This window comes from Puma concolor, chromosome C1 (genome assembly GCF_028749965.1).
Source record: "Puma concolor isolate L17-30 chromosome C1, mPumCon1.1.hap2, whole genome shotgun sequence".
Taxonomy (NCBI): domain Eukaryota; kingdom Metazoa; phylum Chordata; class Mammalia; order Carnivora; family Felidae; genus Puma; species Puma concolor.
In genome coordinates this window covers 9414512-9434026 of record NC_141674.1, presented here as the reverse complement: position 1 = coordinate 9434026, position 19515 = coordinate 9414512, and the positions used below count along the sequence as shown (strand labels likewise).

The 19515-nt window shown below is 45.0% G+C and overlaps 1 protein-coding gene across 3 annotated transcripts in view; it reads right to left on the bottom strand.

The window, feature by feature from the left end:
- The window catches only part of AADACL3 (arylacetamide deacetylase like 3), an 81402-nt gene that overhangs the window by 28757 nt on the left and 33130 nt on the right, over positions 1 to 19515 (bottom strand). The window contains exon 2 of one of the 3 annotated variants that reach the window (XM_086715714.1): positions 9361 to 9425. The exons of 1 other annotated variant lie outside the window; for it this stretch is intronic. The gene's annotated coding sequence lies outside the window, so the exon portion shown is untranslated. Of the gene's footprint in view, positions 1 to 7478; positions 7599 to 9360; positions 9426 to 19515 lie in introns of those variants that run through there. One more of the 3 variants, XM_086715715.1, reaches the window with a different exon arrangement.

Sequence of the window (19515 nt, the reverse complement as noted above, 5' to 3'; positions counted from 1 at the left end):
AGAAAAAAAGAAATACTTCTAACTTAAAGAAAGGCAATAAAACAAAAAGCCATATTGAAAAACACAATTACTGGATTCTCTGTTGCTATTTCATATCGTAGAGTAGCTGTATACATCCAGAACAGATGAGACATTTTCAACAGACCACTTCTAATACTCTCCAGTAGAACTGGATATCAAGAAGTGCGGGAAGCAATACAGAGCACCCCAAACTCTCATACAACACTGGTAACTTGGCACAGTTGTTCTGGAAAGCTGTTTGGAAGCATCTACTAATTCTGAACACATGTGTACCCTCTGATCCAGCAATTCTACTCTGAGCCAACAGAAGTTGAACATGTGTGCTAAAAGACATGGACAGAAATGTTTATGGCAGCACTATTCATGATAGCTAAAAACTGGAAACAACCCAGATGCCCATCAAGAGTCAAAGGGATAAATAAATGGTCCTTTGTTCACATAATGAGGAGCTATAGCACAAGGACATAAAACAATGTAGATAAATCTCACCAATGTTGAGCAAGAAGCACCAGATATGAAAGTGTACAGTTATGATTCCATTTTATAAATTTCAACAGCAGGCAAAACATGGTGGCAGAAAGAGGGCAGGAAGGGGGCTTCTAGGACACTGAAATGCTGTTTTTTTAAATCTGGGTAGTGATTACCTGGGTGTAGTTGGTGCAAAAATGCATTGAACAGTACACTTAGGATTTGTGCACTTTTCTCTAGATTTATTCTCCTCTGGTAACATTTTTTTTTTTTCTTTTTAAAGACCAGGTTGAAAAAAGCCAGAAGTATACGGCTATATATTGTATGATTCCATTTATATGAAATAACCAGAGCGAGCAAGTTCATAGGAACAGAAAGAAAATTAACAGAGGCTGGAGGGAGGACAGAATGGAAATGATAGCTTAATGTACAGGGTGTCCTTTTGGGGGTGATGAAAGTGTTCTGGAATGAAACAGTGGTGAATGTTACCCGACATGTGAATGCATGGAATGCCACCTAATTGCACAGTTTAAAGAGGTGGCTTTTTAAATGTTTGTTTGTTTGTTTGTTTGTTTGTTTGTTTGTTTGTTTATTAGAGATTGGGGGTGGGGCACAGAGAGAAAGGGAGAGAGAATCCCAGAAGGCTCCATGCTGTCCAGTGCAGAGCCCGACTCAGGGCTCAATTTCACAAGCCATGAGATCATGACTGGAACCAAAATCAAGAGTCAAACGCCTAACTGACCAAGCCACCCAGGTGCCCCAAGTGGTGACTTTTTATGTTATATATATTTTACCACAATAAAAAAGACTGATTTTAAGGGTGTTTTTTTTTTAATTTTAGTTAGTTAATAAACAGTGCAATATTGGTTTCAAAAGTAGAGTTCAGTGATTCATCATACAACCGCCAGTGCTCATCATAACAAGTGCCCTCCTTAATACCCACCACTCATCTAGCCCAACCCCCCACCCACCTCCCTCCACCAACCCTCAGTTTGTTCTCTATCTTAAAAAAAAAAAAAAAGATTGATCTGAGAAAAGCATGTTATTTCCCCCTTTTAGAGATAAGCCGAGGCCAGGAGCAGATAAATAACTTGCTCAAAGTTGACCAATGAATCTACAGAGTCAGAGCTCACCAAGGCCTGTCTGATTTCAGTGCCTTTCTCTTTCCCCAGGGGTAATGTGGCTCAAACTGTCATGAGTACATGAATCACCTGGGAATCTGGTTAAAAATGCAGATTCTGATTCAGTAGATCTGCAAGGGGCCTCAGATTTTGCATTTCTAACAAGCTCCCAGGCAATGATGGTGCTGCTGGCCCAGGGGCCACTATTTGAGAAGCAGGGCTCTAACCCAGCTGTTAACAGTGACAATTTCTCCTTTATCTTTGCAATTGTTGTCCACAGAGGGTTAGAGAAGGTGGGACCCATTGGCATTGTGTTCTATCACCAGCAACTCTCTGTGTAGAGAGCACAGACATCTTCCAATCAGAGCAGGAGAAAAGGACCTGCCATCATAGATGGAGAGCTCCTATTCTTGGCTTTGGTGAAGGGGAGAAACATTCACAGATTTATTATGACACTGGCAGCAACATTCATAATCTCCTCAGCACAAGGGAAAGAAGCCCACTTAATGCCACAGTATTGATGGCTCCATGAAAGCCACCCTCAACGTGGCACCAAGCCACTGGTACCCATTGGTCTCCCATCCTCTTCTTATACATTAGAGTGTCATCTCAAAGGACATCACGCCCAGGGCTCACAAGACAAGTTCTGGGGGAGAGATGGATGATGTCATCACCGGCAACAAGAGGTGAATGTTTTAAGTTAAGGATCTCTGTGCTCACCAGATGGGCTTCCTCCCTAAACATTCCAGACTCCTTGAAGACAGCTTCTTTCCTTGAAGCTCTCAAGGTATGTCATTAGAGTCTGGCCACTTCCCTAATCTTGTCCTCATTTCCTCTTGTCCACAAATGAATGCCATTCAAAATACCATCTCTCCCAGACAGGAACTTTCAGGGACTTCCTGGAATCTGGGGTGGAATCAAAGACTAATGATCAACATCACCATCTCTCTTCTTACTAATACTTCCAACCACCAGGAGCCATCTTTTATCCTGCATTGGAAGAGGGAAAACTCATGTCCCCCTTGACCTCCATTAACGGGCCAGCCAAGCACTGTACCAGGTACTTCGATGATTTGTTCTATCCTCATAGCATCATACATCGTGAGCATTGCTTGTTGAGAAACATAAAGAAGACTCATTAGGGAGCTAGCATTGGAATGCCTCGTGCTGGTTGCCTAGCTTGAAGATGAAAGATTTGGAGGGAAGACCTAAATTCACTTCCTCCCCTAGTCACTGGGGTTGGATTTTTCTCTAGCCAAAAGTAAAAGAGTCTGAGTTTGCTCTTTGTCCTAGACCATTTGTTTTCAACTATCTTTGCCCAAATTTTGCACTTTATGGCTTTCTTAAGAGAAACTCATGTTATTTTCATATGGTATGTAGATCCTACCTATTTATTTGTTTGTTTGTTTGTTTGTTTGTTTGTTTGTTTATTTAATTTCTTCCTCTTCCTTTCTTCCTTTCTTTCTTTCTTCCTTTCTTCCTTTCTTCCTTTCCTTTGGGCTCACGGGTCTCAGGGCCTCAGGTGAGGTCTGCCAGTTTGGTGAGCTTCACAGTGTCAAGAAGGTTTTACTGACAGTGACCATCAGCTGGGCCTCCAGACACACTCAGACTATGGGTGGCCTACATGGCACCAGGCAGTGGGTCTCATTCGGCCAGTGGAGCTGGGGGTAGCAAAGCTCCATGCCTCCCTAGAGCAGAAAGCAGATAAAAAGCCTGTAGCTCAGCCTCCTGATGCCTGTAGTCACTCTCACTGGTAACTCTATGCAGTCTTGAGTTCTACATATGGCTTGTACTGAGGATTCTAGCCAAGACTTACCTGTTGATCTTGTAAACCATGGACTGTGAAAGGGTAGGCTCCTCTCCCTCCTCCTCCACTTCCTTCCCAACATTGGGCTTAGGGATCAGTCCTAGAACTCCTTCTTTTCTCTTCCTCAACAATCTGCACTCCCACGGCTGTAAGGACCACCGTGGACATTCATACCTTTAGCCCCTAACTCTCTCCAGAGTTTCTGCCCTCTTGACATGTGCTTCTCTGTTCCATTTCATTCCTGTCTCATTGCTTCTGCTAGAATCCCCAGAGTTCTCCATGGTGCTGTGCATTCCTGCCACCCTCACACCCAAGCCATCCCTGGGCCATTAGATCCTAGATCTCAAACACGTCTATATCAATTTCTATTCAACATTTTCAATAATGGCTCCCTACACCTTCCCTTCCAGTCATGCTAGAATTTGGAATTACATGTGTTTGCTTTTCTGCTTATTTTCTGTCTCCACAAGGAAATTACAGTTCCAGCAAGCACCCATGTCTTTTTCACTCTCTGTGGTATCCCTAGTATCTAATGCACAGAGTAGATGCTCAATAAATAATCACTGAATGGATGAATGAATGATGATACGTGACAAGGATACCAGGGAAAATTCATCCTCTGGCTGCTTTGGTTGTTTATTGTAGGATAATATTGTCAAGTAGAAATTGCTGGTGGAAATGAAAGGTGATGAAATTGGGAAAAGTCTAGAGACAATACACAGGAGATCTGTGGGAATTTTATTTCTTTGAAACCATCTTGGACTCAAATCTCTTCAGATTCTGCAGCTTTTGTCTCCTTTATGTTGCCTCAGGCCCCAATGAGCTTTTGACTGCTGGAGGCAGGGTGGGGGTGGGGAGAGCTCCAGAACTAGAAACACTATTAATTCTATTTTCATGGATGAGGAAAGAGAAGCTGCATTTAATTAAGCACTTGGTCCACATTCAGAGGCAGAAATAACTGGGATTCAAATCCAATTCAATATGAATCCAATTTGATCTAAATCCAATTCAATCCAAATCTAACTCCAAGGCCAAGTTCATCGCTTTCCAAAAAACCACCACAGCCCACATATCACAAAGCTTATAGCAGCCACTGAATGCCCTCCCTTCGCTTCTCTTGACCCACTCACATTTTAATGATTTCCCATCATATGATTTTTGAAAATACCTGAAAATGCATTCCTGCAGGACAGACTGGGCAAAAATTCTTACTTATTGTAAAGATTGGAAAGAGGAACTTGGGGTAATGGGTGTTTGCTTTATCATTTAGGAATATTCAATTCTGCACCAGAGGGGGGAGAGAGAGAGAGAGAGAGAGAGAGAGAGAGAGAGAGAGAGAAACAGGATGTATGAAACCCATAAGAAGGGTGAAGCATAGATGGAAAGTAAGCTGGTAACTTTAGACATGGATAAAACACATCGGGACTGTTAAATAGAGATCACGAATAAAGGAGGAGCTTGGAGACACAGGAAGAATTTGTATCACACATTCAAGATAGAAGTAAGACAGTAACTGTATAATATATTAAAAATAGAGTGGATAAACAAAATATTTGATGGAACAAACAAAATTTCACTTATAAAAAGAAGGGGATGGAAAGATTAAATCGTAAGTCATGAGCATGCTGTGTCTGGATTGACAGCCACATCATTCCTATATTGGTCTCCCACTGGTAACACCAAACATGGCCCCATTCTGGCTGTACATGTCCTCTCCCAAAGAATGCAGATAAAATTCACAGCTACTCAGCAAGCTAATGGATGAACTACTGCTGGGGCCAGGTTTAACTGTTCCCATTTCTCCCCCATGACATATATATCTTGGTTCTAGGCCCCCTCCATCTGTTGGAACCCCCCTGGTCTTTTTAACCACACCAGCAGAGGGGAAGACACATGTAGCATACAGATAGGATATATGGATATTGAACGGCCCAGGGTAGAGTAGGTATAAAGTTTCTACCTTCTGGCACCTTATTCTATGTGGGTTAACTTTCCCCTTGCCTCTTGCTGTGTTTTAAATGGATTTAAACCATGTGACTACACCATCTTAATTTGGTCTGTGAGCCTTTCTGTTCAGTGACCTTCAGAATTCCCTGCCTGCTAGTATTTGGGGCTACATTGCATCAGGGTAATTTTCCACAGCACACATGGCTGACCTTGAACAAACCTGTGGGTTAGAAGTTTTCCTATGACCTTTTGCTTTCTTTGTTATGCCTGCATGCTGCCTCATAGTCACCTGGATTCTCTCCCTCAAAATCTGCTCCTTACTCAGGTGATGAAACTTTCTTACCTCCATACACTGTCTTACCTAACAAAATTTGTCATCTTGTGTATCATTCTGTCATCTTACTGCTATTATTTCTAATTTGAGGTTGCAGAATCAACTTTCAAAATATATTCTCCTTAGAAATTTAAACCTGTAGGGGCACCTCGGTAGCTCAGTTGGTTAATTGTCTGACTTCGGTTCAGGTCATGATCTCATGGTTCCTGAGTTTGAGCCCTATGTCAGGCTCTGTGCTGACATCTTGGAGCCTGGAACCTACTTCGGATTTTTTGTTTCCTTCTCTATCTGCCCCTCCCCCACTCACACTCTGTCTCTCTGTCTCTCTCTGTCTCTGTCTCTCTCTCAAAAATAAATAAACATTTTTAAAAATTTTTTAATGAATTTAAACCTATAATTAGGTTTAAATTACAAATTAAATAAATTTAGAAATTATTTTAGAGTACACTGCCACCAAGTGGTAGGGGAGCCCCAGGCACAGCTATTTCTATCCTTTGCATTCATGAAGGAGACAAGGTTCCTAAGGGTACATACAGCACAGAAGCCTCTTGGCCAGTTAGTGACTGAGATGGTTGTGGAGAAAGCCATTGCAATGAAAAGCCAAAGGCAAGAACCTAAGGCTTAGAAAAGAAACTTGATGTTCCATAAACAGAAATGGAGATGAGTTTTGCTAACTCTGTCTTGTTTCAGTCGGTCATTTTTGGTGATTATAAACCATGCTTCAAGGGGCTCTGGGGCTGGTCTGGGTTCAAGGGAGAGGCTGACTAGGCAGACCTCCTATCTAGACTTCAGCCAGACAACTCTGCTTTTCTCTGTTTTATACATCAGGGTGCCGTGTTCACTTTCATTAGATAAAAAAGTTCTATAACTAAAAAGGGGGCTGTTGCTATATTTCAAATCCCTCTTAGAAGTTGTCATTCCATATATGACATTATTATAATTTTTAACATTCTGAACACCAGCTTATTTCTATTGACCCAACTGTATGGAGGGTGGTCTGCTGGACAAGGAGGGGAAGACAAGCATTTGGAGACAGAGAAGCCTTCCCAGTGAAGGAGGAGACATAGAAGACCCCCACCAACAATAGAAAATTGCTAGAACAAGGAGTTAAGTGCTGGGACCACAGGAGGTCCTGCCCACCTTCATTTGAACAAACAGAGAAAGAGAAAGAGACTCTTGCATGACTAAAACCTCCTTGGCACAGGTTTGGTTTCACTAGCGTAACCATGATAAGGATCCTAGTCAACTCAAGGGCAAGTTCAAGTTTTATGAAGACATCATGATGACGATGATATTGGTAATGACTCTGAAGCTTAACTGAGCACATACGATGCGGTAAGTGCTATCATTACCTCCATTTTGAAGACGACAAAACTGAGCCCCAGAGGGGTTAAATAACTTGCCCAAGGTCACAAGGAAATAACAATGGAGCCAAGACTGCAAAACCAGGCAGTTTTTCACCAGAGTTCCAGCTGGCCTCCTCAACTGATAGGGGCTTGCCTAAGAGCACCACATGTAAACCAACTCTCCACCTCACCCTGCCTCCCGCATCCCCACTTCTAGCCAATCAGTGCTCGCCCATCCTCCCAGTCATCTGCCTGCGGCCTGACCAGATGGAATAGTCTTTGACCAGAGTCAGGAAGGAAAGCCACCGCCCAGAAAGACAGGCATGGGGTTGAGGTCCCTCCCTTGTTGCTGGAGCCATGTGTCTTTTCCTGTTCACCATCATTGTCCCCCCCTGAATCACTCTCTGAAGCCCTGGGGGAGGTTTGTGGTTTACCTGCACCCCAGATGCTCTCTCTGTTCTGCCTTCCAAAGGCTCAGTCCCTTTGGTTTCCTTTGGTGGACCCAGCTTCCAACACCCAGCTTCTCTGTCCTTGGCACTTGCCTGCTTCCTTCCCTGTAGGGAGACAAGTGACAGAAGCTGACATCCTGCAGGTGGAAGTGACAGGTGGTGGATGGGTGGGTGCATGTGGCTGCCACATAAACACATCAGGAAGCAGCTTCCACCTCTGGATTCATGAACTCCCATATCAAGTGCCTGGTCCAACTGGGTCCCTGATCCCTGCCTCAACTGGGTTTTCTAGACTTGTCCACTTGTCTGCTCAGCCACATGTGCACACTTCCTACCCTTCGCAGACCCAGCTGACTTCCCAGAACTGATCCCTGTCCATGTGACTGGTCATCTACTCCCTGTCTGGTTTTGCCTTCATCTGTAACACCTTCCCTGGAAATCAGCCACCTGTTACCTCAGCTTGTTTTCTGTCTGGCTGAATTCTGAGTCCCAGCCTTCTCTGACTTCATCTGGACCTGTGCTGGCTGGGTTCCCCTGTGAAATCCCCTAGGTCATAATATAATGTTGGAGGGAAAGGAAACAGAGTCCTTGGTATTTGTTTTCTTATTTAATACTCACCATGGCCCTATAAGACGTTGACCCAAAAAAAGACCCAATGACAAAAAAAGTAAGTGAGACTCAGGGAGAGTCTCAGGGAGACCCAAGATCACGTAGCAACAGGCTACTCTGACTTTACTCCCTTATAACTTTTCTCAGCCTAAATTAGACTCCCAGAACCAGCCATCCACTCCCATGAGGGAGGTCTAGTGATTAGTGTCAACAGATTGCACCTTTCTGGCTCAGATAACAATTTAACAAAGGAGTCTTTCTTCAAAGCTTGAGAAAATGTCCCCAACTTGTGATGGCTTCATCCACAACAACTATCCAGGAACCTTCTGGGAGGGGAGTCCCCACGGGCCAGGAAGTTTTGTCTGCTTCATACCTCACCATCAGACAGTACCTGGCACATATATGTTCAACAATGTATATGGTTGAACCAAGTAGGTCATTGCCCAGGGCCACCTGTGTTTTAGAGCAGAACCAGGACTTGAACTCTTCCCTGCACAGGTGGTGTAGCCAGATGTTTTCCACTGCACCATGTCTCATTCAGGATTAGTCAGCAAAGATGGTCTACCTCTGTGTCATGTTATTTCAACGGTGATTATTGGTTACTTTGCATATTGTCCTTAGAGAACTAGCCCGTCTTACCACTACCAGCCACCCCTTTCAGCGGTCTTGTGGTTATCCATATGCTTATCAGTCTGGCTAGTCATCTATCACCCTTAAAAATACGGACACCCATGGAAACACCTCCCATGGCAAAAGAGACAAAGCACAGAAGGAAAATCCCTCTGGATTCTAGGAATCAGGAAACATGGCTTCTAGTCTTGTCTTTGCCACTGGTGGCTCTGAGGACAAGACCCTTCACTCACCCCCCAATCCCAGAAGCCTTCCTGGAAAACGAGGGAGTTGGACCCAGAGGTTTCTGAGGGCCCCTGATGAATCCCTCATCATCCTGATGCAATCCCGTTCATGGGGCCCAGGCTCCTGTCCTAGTCTGGCTGTCCTGCTCAGAGTCCTGTGCTGCTGACTGACTTCAGCTTCCTTCAGCCTCCTGTAGGGGAAATCCCTCCTCTTTACTCTTCCTTTTCTGAACTGACCTAACCATACCTTTCCCTGATGATTTGGTCTGCGGCTGTTGACTGCAGGGTGTAGGAAGCCAGATCAACCCTGCCTGGGGCCCAAACAAGAAGACCTGAGCTCCTTCCTCCCTCCCCAGCCCTCCTTACCCATCAGCACCTCACCTGGCGCATGCTTTTTCACTCACCCAAGTGACAGAGGTGCGTAGTCTCATCCCTTTGGATAAATGAACACATGGCTCATGGTAAACATCTGAAAAACAAAGGATAACCAATAGACCCAGTTTGGTTTTACCTGGTCCTATATCCTGGAGCCAGGACAGTGCCTGGCACAGGACATGCCACAGACACTTCATAAGTATTTTTTGTAAGGTTGAAAATGGGGCAAAAATCAATGGTTTCCTTGTCAGGCTAAAGCTTACATCTGTCTTCTGTCTATGAGCTCCTTGCATAAGCATCTGAATAGAACCTGGTCAAAGCTTTCTCTTATAGAGGATGCTTCCCAACTTCAGTGGGCTCTGTTGTGTCCACTAATGGGGGAGGGGGATTTACATCAGATCCACGATGGTTATGACAAGGACTGATGGGGAACCAACAAATGGTAAAGAAAAAAGGTGCTACTCAAAAGACACAGCTCTTCCTTTGCTGGAGTTGCTTGGAACTTGGTTATTAAAATAAAGGTTAAAAAGCTCATGAGAATTTAAAAGAAACAATGTTCATTGCTGATGGAGACCAAAAAAGAAAGATCCAAAAGCCAAGATCATCAAATACTGACTCTCTGTTCAGCAAGTTCAGGTTGTTACAGCTATACATTTTGGCTTTGTATTTTTTTTAAGCCCTCTAATGCTGGGTATTCCAGAAAGGCTGTACCGTGCTACATTTCCATGAACAACGAAATGAGTGATCCAGTGTCTCTGCATCCTTGCCAACTTTTGAGGTTATCACTATTTTTTATTTTAGCCAACCTGGTAGGAGCAGAGTGATGGCTCATTGTGATTTCTTATGTGTGTCTGATGATCTAATATTTATAACAAGATGACATGAACTGTATAGTATATATCATCCCAGTGGAACACAGGAAAATAATTCCATTATTACACACATCAGTATTTCTGCAGCAAATCTATGAGCATTCACCTAAGTGGAATAAGTTAGGGCAACAAGTATCCTCATCCCAATTTAAATCTAAATAAGCCAACAAATGAGCTCAGGTCAAATTTGGCTACCAGGCATGTTATGAAAAAAATTCTGTTTTCCCAGCTGTCTTGATATTGGAATTGCAGATAAAAAATTTGGAGCCTATTGATAAATTATTCTGAATGGCCTAATTCTATTAAGGCACTACTGGCATTGACTCAATGAATGTAGAGAGGATAGGCTGGTAAAAGATACTCTTCATTCATTCACTTATTCATCCATCTGACAAATACTTGTTTCTTTTTTTAAGTTTATTGATTTATTTTGATAGAGAGGGAGAAAGAGAGAGAGAGTGAGCAGGGGAGGGGCAGAGAGAGAGAGAGAGGGAGGCACAGAGAGAATCCCAAGCAGACTCCTCTCTGTTAGCTCAGAGCCTGATGCGAGTCTCGATGTCATGAATCACGAGATCATGACCTAAGCCAAAATCAAGAGTTAGACGCTTAACCAACTGAGCCACCCAGGCATCGCCAATACTTGTTAAGTAGCTACTATGTGCTAGCAGATGAGGACTTTCCTCTATGAAGCTGGGTGAGGAAGCACCTTACATGGGCTCCTGAATACCCTGCCCCCTCTAGGCTAGAAGATGGCGCTTTGGTGGGGCTGGGGGACACCACCTTGGGCTGGAACTGACTCATGGGTATGGTTTGGGATCCTTTTTTGATTTTCATGTTATCATGTACAAAACAGACAAATCTGGGCATTGAGCAAATTCCCAGCTTCTCAAAAATATGCTCCTATATGAGAGGGGGAAGGAGAGAGAGCTCTTGATTGGTTTCAGGATGAAGCTATTTTTTTCATTCAACTGGTACTGCCCAGACTGCTGCCCTGTTTCAGGTGAGTTTTCTTTCAAAGACAAAACCACTATTTTGGATGTACTCTGAGTTGGCTCTCCCCTCTGGAGGATGGATTAACAAATTTGCTTATATAGCTCTAAGAAGTGAGGTGGATGTGAACAAGAAAGAAGAGGGAATGGGGTGCCTGGGTGGCTCAGTCTCCCGGTTAAGCCTCCAACTCCTGGTTTCAGGTCAGATCATGATCTCACAGTTCATGGGTTTGGGCCCCACATTGGGCTTTGTGCTGACAGTAGAGGGCCTGCTTGAGATTCTCTCTCTCTCTCTGCCCTTCTCCCAGTTATGTGCTCTCTCTCTCTCTCTCTCTCAAAATAAATAAATAAGTACTTTTTTAAAAAAAGAAGAGGGAGTGATTCCTTCTTATTGGACTCCCCTTGGCCTCTGTACAAAATTTCCCCTTGGCCTCTGTACAAAACCCTCTTGGTCCAGTTAGTCTTGATTCTGTGTGGGCTCTTAACTCATTTCTGATCACCCAACACCTCACTTCCAAAGCACTTTGGTGTCTTCATTTTTCCTTTTACATTCAGTAAATAAACATTTGTGGAAGCTATTTTCTAGGCCTGGGGACACCGTGATGACTTTCATGGACCATAAGCACTTTTGCCTTCATGGGCTGCTTCCTCCATTCATGGTCTATAGCAAAGCCAAAGGGCTGACCCAGAATTTGCCCTTGACTTAGGCTCTTTGCAGCACAGACTTTGCAAGCTGGAAGATCTGTATTTAACTCCCACTTCTTCCCAACCTAAACCAACTACATTTTCCTCTCAGTTATTCTACCAACAAAGGAAGTAATTAAATGTACCTCGAAGGGTGTCTGAGCGGATTAAATAGATTTATTTCTGTAACTTGCCATACAATGCACTCTGCAAAGGCTAGTTACCTTTCCTCTGATTTCTTGATCATCTCCCATGTGCCTGGAGGGAACTCAGCATGACACTTCTGAATGGGATAGAGGCAATGCTCAAGGGTACAAGGCCAAAGGTAAGCCCTCGGTAAGGTTAACTTTTGATTTGTGAAGATGGAAAAGGTGTGTTGGCCACTGATGTTCCACAGAAACTAGCTGATCAGCCATGGCTTGGACTGAATTAAGGAGCTGAATCAGTTATTCTGCAAACAGGGTCATGGCTCAAAGCTGATGCAAAGCACAGGGAGCTGACTGTCGTTGGTGTATATCTACCTGTGGCCCCTCCACGTGGTTTCCCATCTCACTCAAGAAAACACCAAAGACTTTTGAGCATCCTCAGACCCTACCCAATTCCCCACCCCAGCCCTCCCTGCCCCTTCCACTCTGTCTTAACCACGCTGGCCTTGCCATCCCCCAAATGAACATGTTCCTGGACCACTCTTCCTCTAAGAGACTCATGTGGGTGACTCCCTCACCTCCTTGGCCAATTGCTCAAAGTGCCCCCTCTAACCAAAGCCCTCCCAGGCCAGGTATTTCCATCCTCCTGTCGGTCTTTTCTTCTCCATTGTATCCTGCCCCACCCAGCACTGTCTAGTTTAGTGGGCAGCTGAGTGCATTCATTGGTTACCCACATACCCACTAGCAAGTAAGCTCCATGTGAGATTTTTCTGTCCTTTTTTTCTCCACCATGTTCCCAGAACCTCGAGCAGGGCCTGGCCCAGAGCATAGGCTCAATACATACTTGTTGAATGATATATAATTCTACTATTCTATACTCCCACAGTGGAATCCTTGCAAGGCCCTCGACTCAGGGACCTACATCTTTACATTTATTTAAGAATGCTGGAAGATGGCTCATTTTTTGTTTGTTTGTTTCCTTTCTCAGTTTGTCCTGGGAACAGAGGGTTTCCTGGGCCCTGTCCTGGGACTGGGCTGGCAGGGCCAGTGGCAAGCCCTTGGCACTTCTGGTACTCATTTCCAGATGACCCTTCCCATGCCCTTCATTCAACATAATGCCCTGCATAGGGCAGGTGCCCGGTCAGTGTTCACTGAGTAGAAGACTGATTAGCTGAGTCCAAACAAAAGAGAGGATAAACATGGATGTGCAACAGATCCCAAAAGGGACCCTTCCCACAGCCAAAAAGTGAGCAGCAAAATGAAATCAGCTCCAGCTTTGGTTCTTCCATCAAAGGCAGAAAGTTCAAAATCAAAAAGGTGAGAACACCATGTTCCAGAGTGGTTAAGAAACTTGTTCTGAGTCACCCAGCTAGCAGCTAGCACATTTAGAGTTCAGCTGGCTAATTCAGCCATCTCTCCATTGTCCACAGATGCCTCAACTTTTAAGTCAGGCTTTGGCATGAGAATTAACAAATATTAGAATGTGTCTTTACTTTCCATAGCTGGCCTGACATCCCTCCTTCCTTCTTACTAAATTTTTTTGATGTTTATTTATTTTTTACAGAGAGAGAGACAGAGCATGAGTAAAGGAGAGGCAGAGAGAGAGGGAGACACAGAATCAGAATCAGGCTCCAGGCTCTGAGCTGTCAGCACAGAGCCTGACATGGGGCTCAAACTCACAGACCGTGAGATCATGACCTGAGCCGAAGTAGGATGCTCAACCAACTGAGCCACCCAGGTGCCCCCCTCCTTCCATCTTATATGGAACATCTTTGCTCCTTTGTCCCTCACAACCTTCCCGAGTCACCTCACTGTCCAGGCCAGGAAGTAAGGCCATGTCACCCACCTGCACAGTGGCGGTGTGCAGGCCATTTACATTATTTCCTTTCCTTTCAACAACGAACTTTCCAGGTGGGCATTTTCTGTTGAGGAAGCTGTGACTCAGTAGAGCTCAAGGGTGTCCAGTAGAAAGAGATGTGAACCCAACTAGTCTCTCCAACCTCAAAACAAGATCCATATGACCTCTTTTTATTACTTAGGGTTTCTCAACCTGGATGGTCTTGGCATTTGGGACCAAACAACTCTTATGGGGGTCGTCCTGCACACTGTTGGGATGCTTAGCAACCTCCTGGCCTCTAGCCTCTACTTACCAGATGCTGGTAGGGTCTCCTCAGGGGTGACAACCAAAAACATCACCAGATATTGCCAAATGTCCCCTGGGGGCTTAACACCCTTGCCCCTGTTGAGAAATGCCACTCTAACCCCATCACACAGGATGCTACTCAACACAGATCCACCTCATGCACCCCCTTGAAGAACACAGAACCTACTTTGCCTTCAGTTTGGTATAAAAAGAACTGCTTAATGTTCCTCAGCTGGAACACCGGGGTTCAAGTCCTAGCTCTACGCCCAAATAGCTGTTGACTTTGGATGAGCTGCTTACTCTGACAAAGAAGAATGATAATATTATCAGACTCAGGAAATTAAGTCAAAATAAATACACAAAGACTATTGTAGGGGATCAGAAGATGCCACCCCAAAAGGGGCCACTTTGGCATAAGGGCTTCTGTGAGCTGAAGACAACTGAAAGGCAGTGACCCCAAAACAGCTCTCTGCTCTTCCCCCATTTGCCTCAATGTAGGACACAAATTCTCCTCTGTGTAGATCTCTCTCCTCCTCTCTCTCACACCAGGAAGGAGAGCAGAAGATAACCATAGACCCTCATCAGCCCAGAGGCACTGCCAGATGATAACAAAGGTCAGTAAAACACCCGACTGTCTTGTTCATTAGCTCCATACATTTGCTTTCCAATTGTCTGCTGCCCCTAAAAGCCTGACCCTCCTTCCTTTGTCTTGTCACTTCTCCGCAATGTATTGTTCTTTGTCAAACAATAGTACATAAGCTTTCTGGCCTAACCATTTCTTTAGGGTTTTCCCTTCTTTCTAAAAAGACCCCCCATGCCATGTCAAAATATTAATATCAAACAAAACATGTATGCCTTTTCTCCTGGAACCTGTCTTCTGTTAGTTTAACTTCCAGGATCCAGGTGCAGAAGCTAAGGCATACAGCAAGAATGTTTTTCCTCTCCTATGCCATGAAAAACAAACTCCACTGGTGGTAATGCTTGCCAGGGAGACACCAAAATCCAACACCTAGTTTCATGACTGTGGCTCTAACCATCCAAAACTGAGGAACAGCCATGAACTCTGAGCTGTCCCAGCATCTTGGACTCTCATCTCCCACACCAAAGGCTCTTTCCTAACCAACGAACAATATATTTGCTCACATGAGCAATGCCTGGGTCTGGAATTGCAGACTCATTCTGCCCTACCCAGGCAGGACCAACATACACGCCCCCTTCTCAGTTTCTAGTATATACAAACTCCTAATTCTTTCCCATAGTTAAATTCTCCATGAATTTCTTCACTGTCGATGGCTCCCTTGCCTGACAAATAAGTGAATTCAGAGCTCATTTTGATGGTCACTGTATATATAGGCCATTGTCTTTCCTTTAACAAGCCCTCAGTACAGTGCCTGGCACATAATAAATGCTCAATAAACATTAGCCAGCACTGTTATCCTATGTAGCCCTATGCATTGCCCTCCCTAAGCCCCTCTTATCTGACCTCAGGTTCTCATCCCCTTAGCAGGATGTGGGCCTTAAGCAAAACTTTACCCATTTCATTGTCAATAGTAAAATGCAGGGCAGAAGCCAAAACTTCACCAGGTGGCTGATGGGAGGAGGGATGTGCCTACCAAGAACCCACACACACCGACTCTCAGGCCCAAGATGCACCAAGTGGTGAGAAGGGTCTGCAGCAAAGCAACCCTGATGCTCTTTTTCCTGGACGGTGAGCTGAGGAAAAACTCTCACCTCTAGAAGACCTAGTGAAACCCTCTCACCTGTAGACCTTGTAATTCATAGGGTGGCTCCAAGGCCTGTCTCTCCCTCACAGGAAGAGGCTTTGGCAAATTCAAGATGTCTCCATGTAAAGGGTCAGATTTCCACCTGGGAAGACTTTGTCCCTGCGGGAGTGGAGACCTGGCACCTTGTCCACAGGGGAAGGTGTGCTTAACCACAACCTTCTGGTCGGGAGATGGGCTGCCAGAGTGGGGGGTAGGGGGAGCCTTCGGGGTGATGAGCCCAAACCCCGGCTTGGTTCCTAGGAGACTGGGAACCTTGCAAAAGTCACATCAGGTGCTCTGTGGCCCTCAGTTGTAAAATCAGAGATAAGAGAGCTGGCCTATGTGCCACATTCAGCCTGGGTGAGAAAGAACAAATCCCAGGCTGTGAGGTAGTCACCTACCCCATTCTCACCTCTCCTCTTATTCACTGGCCCGATCTTCTCAAGTTAAGGACTCAGCTTCATCACCATTCCTTTTATTAAACATGTTTTTTAACTTTCTGTATTCTGATGCTTTGGCATCTAGGGCCCAACTGACCTAGAAGCGACTGTCCCTCCCAGGGTTAGTCAAATCCTAAAGATAGTAAATAACCCACTTGGGACTGCAATTTTCAAATATAAACCAGCTGATTCAGAGCCACCCCCCCCCCCAACTACCTTCTCTCCCCAGCTGTCACACTCTGGGCCACTCTTCCCTTCCCCCAGTCATGACCAAGTTCAGGTGCCAGACAACTAGGCAAGACATCAGATAACTAGGGACAGCCCTTGGGCCCCAGAACCCACTGAAGTTACTCGAAACTACCAATCTTTAACCTGCTTACCCTTTCTTTCCTGCTCCTCCCCATGGAAACCACAATAAAGGCTCTTGCTTGCTCTTCCCTAACTCCTTCTGTCTCCTGACTGACCATGGTGCCTCTCCATGTGGACCCACAACACTATTGTGACTCCCGGGTCAAAGTGGGGGCTTCCTGTACTCAGGAGATAGGCAAGGTCTTCCTCAAGTCCAACTCACAGTGGATCCATTGGTCCACAGACTCACGTTTGTTATACCCCTACTTCCTGAATGCATAATTGGAGTAGATATCCTTGGAAACTGGCTGAGTCCCCACATTGGCTCTGTGATCAAAGTCTGGGGTAGTAAGGGCTAAATGGAAGGCGGTGGATCTTCACCATCTCCCCCCCGCCCCCCCGCACCAAGATAGTAAACCAGAAGCAGTGCTGAATCTCACAGGGACCGCAAAGGCTGCTGTCATCCTAAAACACTTGAAAAAACACTTGTCACACCCCAGTGTAACTCACCAGCTTGGATTGTGCAGAAGTCAGATGGATCTTGGAGGATGACTATGAATGATTCTAAACTTATTCATGCAGTGACTCCAACTGTAGCTGCTCCCCCAGCTGTCATTCTTTCTTGGAGCCCACAAACACAGCTCCTGGCACTTGGTATGGAGCCATGGCCCCAGCCAACGCCCTTTTGTCCATACCATCTTGTAAGGAATATAGGTTTCATTTGCCTTTATCTGACAGATCCAACAGTATACCTTTACGGTCTCTCATCAGGGCTTTGTCAATTCTCCCGCTTGCAAGAAAGTCGATAGTGTGATACCTATAGAGAACATTTGTGACAGCATATAGTGTGCAGAGGTCACAATCATGGCACCAAACATCACAGTGGTCCCCTGCATTGGTGACATTGTGCTGATTGGATCATCTGAACACAGAGTGGAAGGCACTTTAGATTCTGTATTAGTCAGGTCCAACCAAGAGACAGAAAAGGGAGTCACAGATATAGTGAACAACCAATATCCCTAGGGCAAGATCCAGATTTTATTTTAGAGGACATGGCCATGGCTAACTGGAAAGGGTGTCAAGGAAGCCATGCATGGGTAAATGCCTTATTGGTGGCATTCTGCTGTACAAGTGCCCAGGAAAGCTGCTGACCACTTGAGTATGATGGCCGTCGTGTACTGTAGGAGCCAGGCACCAGAGAAACCATCCACCGCAGGACCCATATGCTGGAAAGAGGGAATACTGCAGGAGCCCAGTGCCAGAAAAGTCATTTAAAAAAATTTAATGTTTATTTATTTTTGAGAGAGATTGAGAGAGAGAGAGAGAGAGAGAGAGAGAGAGAGAGAGACAGAGCATGAGCAGGGAGGGCAGAAAGAGAGGGAGACACAGAATCTAAAGTGAGCTCCAGGCTCTGAGCTGTTAGCACAGAGCCCGACGTGGGGCACAGAGCCCGACGTGGGGCTTAAACCCATGAACCATGAGATCAAGACCTGAGCTGGAGTCGGATGCTTAACCAAATGAGCCACCCAGGTGTCCCTAGAGAAACCATTCTTTGGCAGCAGAAGTCTGGCCAAGGGAGTGCACCAGAACCAGGAAGAGACTCCATCTATTTTCAGTATTCCTCCAGCATCCTCTACTGACAAACCTGGTGGCAAAGGGGAAATATGTAAAGGGCATATCAAGAACTGTGAAATAGGTGAGATTTTATTCTACTTGCAGATGACCCAGCTAGCCTGCCCCAGTGTCATGGACACTGTCAGGAAACATATGATACCTTGTGCAGATTCAAAGACTTGTATGACTTACGGCACAACAACCAAAACATGCTGTATCTTAGCTTCTACTCACCTTGGCTCTGAAGTCCCAGAGCTTCTGACTTTTGATCTCAGGGTCATGAATTCAAGCTCCCTATCGAGTGTGAAGCCTACTTTAAAAATAATAGTAATAAATTTTAAAAATTAGTAAAGCAAACTAGAGAAAAGAGAATGTGGTTAAGAGAATCAAAAGAGAGAGAAAATACATTTACAGTACTGGGCTGTAAAAAGTCCACATATGAGCAGACTGGAGCAGTTCAAACCAATGTTGTTCAAGGATCAACTGTATAAGAGAGAATGCCTGACTCATCTTTTCCCATTAATTTTTAAATTTTTTTTAAACATTAAATTTGGGGGTGTCTGGGTGGCTCAGTTGGTTAAGTGTTCAACTTCAGCTCAGGTCTCACAGTTCATGAGTTTAAGCCCCTCGTCAGGCTCTGTGCTGTCAGCTCAGAGCCTGGAGCCTGCTTCAGATTCTGTGTGTATGTCTCTCTCTCTCTGCCACTCCCCTGCTCCCACTCTGTGTCTGCCTGTGTCCTGAGAATCCCAGTCCAAACTGCCTGTTTGGTAAAATGAAATACCTTTTGGAAAAAGATATTTGCCTTCTTTGCAAGGATCCAAGACACCTGTAAGACTCCCTCCTCCACTGACCATTGGTGGGGTCCTTGGTACCAAGGGAGGCTATGGTTGAACAGAAGGGAGCCTCCAACTCCAGTGCTTGGGTGGGTCTAGACAGCAGTGAGGCCCAGTGTTATTACAGATGTATCTAGCAAACATGAGCCCAGTGGAAAAACTAATGTGGACTATGCCAGCATGCAATACCAAGATTCTCTTTCCTTACCCCATGAGCAGAGAAAGTGGTATGAACTAAGCAAGGCCAAGGTTCTTTTTTGTAAGATTTTATTTCTTTATTTTCAAGTAATTTCTACACCCAATGTGGGGCTTGAACTCACAACCTCAAGATCAAGGATTGTACTCTACTGAT